This window comes from Coffea arabica, chromosome 6c (genome assembly GCF_036785885.1).
Source record: "Coffea arabica cultivar ET-39 chromosome 6c, Coffea Arabica ET-39 HiFi, whole genome shotgun sequence".
Lineage (NCBI taxonomy): Eukaryota > Viridiplantae > Streptophyta > Magnoliopsida > Gentianales > Rubiaceae > Coffea > Coffea arabica.
Genome location: NC_092320.1, coordinates 56,948,734 through 56,954,331, shown reverse-complemented (window position 1 = coordinate 56,954,331; position 5,598 = coordinate 56,948,734). Strand labels below are relative to the sequence as shown.

The 5,598-nt window shown below is 42.2% G+C and overlaps 1 long non-coding RNA gene across 2 annotated transcripts; it reads left to right on the top strand.

The window, feature by feature from the left end:
- Positions 1-432: 432 nt before the first annotated feature.
- LOC140008921 (uncharacterized) lies at positions 433-2,894 on the top strand. 2 transcript variants are annotated; one of them, XR_011816231.1, is made up of 4 exons: positions 433-1,803; positions 1,907-1,985; positions 2,069-2,210; positions 2,838-2,894. It is a non-coding gene; the product is annotated as an uncharacterized lncRNA (long non-coding RNA). The 2 variants fall into 2 exon arrangements; XR_011816230.1 differs by having other exon boundaries at positions 1,907-2,210.
- The last annotated feature ends 2,704 nt before the right edge of the window (positions 2,895-5,598 follow it).

Genomic DNA, 5,598 nt, shown 5'->3' with positions numbered 1-5,598 from the left:
AAATCTATTCAATGCCGTGGCTTTGCTCAAAGCTTTACAATTGAAATATCAACTCATGGACTTATATTCAAAGCTCTGCAATGCCGTGGGACTTGTGCTCAAAGCTTTACAATTGGAATATCAACTCATGAACTTATATCCAAAGCTCTGTAATGCCGTGGGACTTGTGCTATGAATCCCCCACAATAAATAATCTTATTCACACTTTTCTTACAAACTTTGCTTTGTGGAATGCAAACAATATGAACGTTTTGCATCTCAAACTGAACAAGAGGAATCCCTTAATTTAATCTACCATAAACACCACCTTTGCTGGACCATGGCCAAAGTAGGCGGTGAATTTGAATTCCGAACCAATCCAAAACTTTAATCGCTAGTCCTTTACGACTTGTAGAAATCAAGTCGTGGAAGGATCAAACCCTTTACCAGGAGTCGAAATAGGAAATTATAAATTGCGACCCCATATAATAAAGAATTGCCCCTTGTTTTTACTCACCTGCAAATCACGCCCACCACCTTAATCAAGAAAATTTGCGCACAACCCATATTAGAGATCAATTACCACTGAGAATACCAGGTAGCATCTGATGATGATTAGGAACCTACGAGATATGCATAGTCGAATTAGAAAGTCTTGAGCCCAAGTTCCATGTAGTATTCGAATTCCAAAATGATTAGGAAAGTCCTGCAAGTCCCATAACTCCCGAGGCCAGATCCCAAATAGCTTTCCTTTTGTTAGTCTACCTTATGCATAAGAATTCTTGCCCTTTGTGAATTCTACCAACTTCGATCTCTGCGAACTTGGGAAATATCTCGGTGGTGACTCAATAGATAAGAGATCAACTTTAAGAAGGGAACTACATCTGGACGAACCAATCCCAAGCTTGCTTATTGAATTTCAGCAGGAGTAGAGACCCATTCGGATTCAGATTAGACCCTTCCTCAATCTCGACTGACCATTCTGGAAAGTCCCGAAGCCAGGTTCACATTAGACTTGTACTTGACTTCAAACTCACCTTAAGGATCCTTTGGATCGAAGAGGTTAACTCTCCTTGAGTTCTGAAGTTTTGCGGAAATAACTCTTCTGAAATAGACCACTTAAGTAAGGAGCTGCCCACAAGAGCCTTCAATATCCGAATAAGAATCATACAGGCGATTGACGTGGGACTCCATCTCGCAAGCATCTGTCTTGTGAGCACCTTGCATGCAAATAACCTTTCAATTGGCCTAGAGAACTTTCAACTTTAATTACGAGGTAAATATCTTGCTCCTTGATCAATCATAAACTCCACCGCTTCGCAAGTTTCCATGCCGACACAACTTACTCAGCGTATAGGGGTTGGTTGCGACAAGAATTCCTTCCAAGGCCAACATGAATGGAAGTTATATCGCATGGGATAATAAACTGGTCCTTTTTAGAAGCAAGCCCCCTGAAACCAGTGTAGAATCCACTTCCCAATATACAGCCGACTTAATTGCTAGGACCCCTGAAGATATCCCTCAAACGATTGAAGCGGACCAGGAAGCTAGTTGTATTTGAACTCAACTTTCTCCCGGATTTGTAGTAGAGATTCGCCCTATAAATCCCCCAAGTCCAAAGCCGTGAACTTGCTCAAAAAAAATTTCTCTTCCCTTTTGATTCCCGAATATTGTTGTCACGAGGTGCCGCTGCTACGTCCCCTATTTTTGCTACTGCCGTCATTCACAATTTGCTAGTTTGCTTGGCCTTGCCGCCCCTTAAACTAATAGAATCAATTTGGAGTTGGTCAGAACGTGCCGAGCTACGCTAGGATTATTTTTAAGGTACGCACTACTCCTCCAAGCTATGGTACCACCCTGCTTGTGTTTCTTGTTCTACTACTTTGCATGGAACCGCGGCTTACCCTTGTAGTCTGTGCAACAATAGATTCGGAGACAACATTTACGTTGTCAATGCTGCAAGCCGTTTGAAGGATCTGGTCGCTTCTTCCACTATAGCTTTGAAGGTAGTCACTCTAATTCTCGTTCACACACATTCATACCTTCTTGTATCGACGGTTCCCATACTTGCTTTAGTTTGTCTTGACAGCGTCTGACCCTTGAGATCTTCACCGAGCCGCAAGCATCAACTGTCATCCATTGGTAGCGTTTGAACACTTTCTTCTCAACGAGTTTTATTTCTCTTAAGCCGCATCAACAAATTGCCGCACGCCAGAGTCAGCCGTCATCAGGTACCTGCGGCTTCCCTTTTTTTTCTTTCTTCTTTACTTGCAACATTTAATTATTACAAGAAGTTTGAGACGCTTAGAGCCCCATGACTTTACTAAACAATTTCTCAAAATATTATTTGAGAATGAAGCTCAGGTCAAAACATGCATATGAGCTATGCCTCAGAGCTGAAAATTCAATTTTTTTTTGTTTTTGTTTTCTTTCGTTTTTGCTTCTTTTTTTTTGTTTTTGTTTTTGTTTTTTTTTTTGCTCATTTACTAGGGTAATTCCAAATATAATATTTGAACCCCCATTTTTCCTTAACACTAGATATGCTTATTTGAGCAAAAGTTTTTTTTTTTTTTTTGGTTTTTGGTTTTGCTCATTTACTAGGGTAATACCAAATACAATATTTGAACCCCCCTTTTTCTTTAACACTAAATATGCTTATTTGAGCAAAAGTTAGTTTTTTTTTAATCTATTAGGATAATACCAAATATGATATTTGAACCCTTTTTTTTTTCCCATGTATGAGGGTAATATCAAATATGGTATTTGAGCAGAATTTTCCCTTTTTTTTTTTTTTGCCCCCCAAATATTCCTACTATACATGATTTTGATCTAAATTTTGTCAACTTGTCTCTTTGTAGACAACTCAAGCTGCGCTTGAAGAGGGGTTCGAAACAATTCCGGGGATTTGAGAAGAGGCAACCAATTAGATAATTTAATTACCAAACTTCTTGCACGAAGCTCCTGCATCCTCTAATATTTTTTTTTTTTTTACAAAATTCCAGCAATCATGCAAATTAAGGACTACGCCGTGCCAGTGCCGCATATTTCACTGACGGATGAAAGGGGAGGGCCTCAATCAAAGAGCTTGTCGCTACATGTGTATAAACCAGCTGTTGGGGCGCTCGCCGAATCTTTTATACCCCTTGAAGAAAGCTTTCATCTCGAAAATTGGACTAGCAAGTGGACCAAGGAAGTGGTGGCACCGTCGACTTTCTCCACCACGTCGAGGGAAGAAGAAGTGGTCATATTAAACTCGTCGCTTCACAATGGAGATCCAGAAATAGCCAAATTCACACTTCCGCTTGTGGGATTCAATATTGACAAAGCTACATGGAAGATCTCTTCGTCCTTCTTCGGTGAGGCATGCTTCACCTCCCATTATTAGGAGTGGGTTGAGGACATGCTTGGAAGGTATAAAGACATACTCACACGCGCTGGTATATTTGAAGCCGTCTACGCATCGAGATACTCCTACGACCGCTGCGAAAACGTCTTGCGAGCCTTCTTCAAATATTGGTGTCCCTCGACGAACACACTCCATACGCCCGTTGGGGAGTTGTCCATCACACTTTGGGACCTCTATCGACTCGGTGGCCTTTCGATTGACGGCGCATTTTTCGATGAAATTGTTCCTTCGGCGCGGGAGCTCCTTACACGTGACAAAGAAGGGAAGCCACTTCTCCCCGAGAGTTGCAGGCACCTCTTTTCTGCCTACTACCACCTTTGGACGAACGACCAAGGGGTATGGATGAAGGACTGGATTCGCTTCTGGTTCAAAGGAGAGACTAGGTATAGGGCTCCTCCGAGTAGAGCGAATAGAAGGAAGACCACATCTAAACCAAAAATAACTTACAATCCTTCTGGAAGCGTGGAGCCTTACGACCTTGCTGATACGAAGGACTTCAACGTCCCTTTCGACACACTGGACATTCCAGGATATTTAAGAAAGGAAACCTATATTGCAGCATTCATAGCGTGCTGGATTTGCAAGTTTCTTTTGCCAAGCAAAAAGGTCGATCGCATTCGCCCAAGTGTCTTTAAAGTTGCATGCTTAATGGCTACAGAGAAAAGATTTTGTCTTGCAATTCCCGTCCTTGCGAGCATATATCATGGGTTGAGGGAGATCGTCTACGCCCCTAACCTTGGAGAATGCGGGGTAGCTTTTCCAATCCATTACGTCTATGCTTGGATTGGCCAATACTTTGACGTATATCACGAGAATAATCAAGTGAGTAGCCACCACGCGCGCATGACGAGATTTAGTGGTGAGAAAATGGCAATATTTTATGGTCAACTGGAAGCTGAGGAAATTTTCAAAGAAGTGAATCCTTTGATGCTCCCTAAATTGTGCTGGACTAAGAATGAAGAAAAGGCGTTGATCGATGACGGATCCTTATCATCAAGACTCACGAGCTATTTCATTAGTCAACGCTCTTGCCATTTAACTCTACGTAAGGACAATACTTTTATTATTGAAAAATATAATCCTTGCAGGTTTAGCAGACAATTCGGCTTCTGTCAGGACATCCCCAACAACTTGAAAGAGATTACTCACACGTATATTTTGGGTGAGGCTATTCAACTATGGGATTCCTCAGTTCGCACGCAGACACGGTCTCGGATGACTATACCCGCGCACAGGAAGCATCCATTGATCACAAAAGACTATGACGCCTGGTGGTCGACTCGGTCAAATAGTGTCTCTTCCTTTAAATTCACCGTTAAGATCCCTCAGCAACCATCGAAGAAGGGTAAGATTACCTCCGCTAACGAGTCAGGGCATCATAATGGAGCTATAGAGATTGTAACGGGTCTTGCCTCATCCACCTTGCGAAAAAACAAAATTACTAGCAGTCCCTCGAAAAATATTGCCACAAAAAATAAGTCTTCTAAGGACTCTTGGCAGGCCATCAAAGAGGCGCAACCAGCGATTCCAGCGAAGAAGACGCCGCCCAAAGCTTCGAAGTCCTTATCGGCAACTCGTACTGAAGAAGATGTCGAAATTGAAACGGTGGACGATCGTGATTCTATCGAGACTATTGAACAAGAAGGGACTCAAGCTCAGGGCATCGAGTCTACCCAACGAGGAACCCATTCATTGGCGAGTGGCAGTAGTAGTCAAGACCGTCATTGGAACCGATCGAAGAAGAGGACATCTTCTGATTTGGAGGAAGTTTCCTTTTCACCCCCGTCGGTTGGAGTGTCACCACTTAAGGTAATCGTCTCTCAATTTTCCCCCCTTTTTTTCTGTAATTTTTTTTTATTTTTTTTTTCAGCCCCCGTTTCTTGAATTCCGTCAAGAAAGTGTTGATAACAATTCATCACCCGAACTCGAAACTGGTGATATAATCTCAAACAACAAGAGTGACGAAGTAGCTATCAGTACTCCAAGACAATTTGCCCCCAGTGGAGGTACTTCGTCAATGCATAAGAAGGAGCTGACTAGTTCACACGAAATTCGAAAAATGCCTAAGGTGGCATTGGTTTCAGAATTTCATGGTCAAAAGTTGATTCAGGCACATCGAAGAAAGTACTTGCAAAGTTTGTGGATGGATTTCCGCGGACAGATTCTTGACACTCCAATTGAGCAGATCTCTTCTTTAAAAGAGTGTGCAGAGG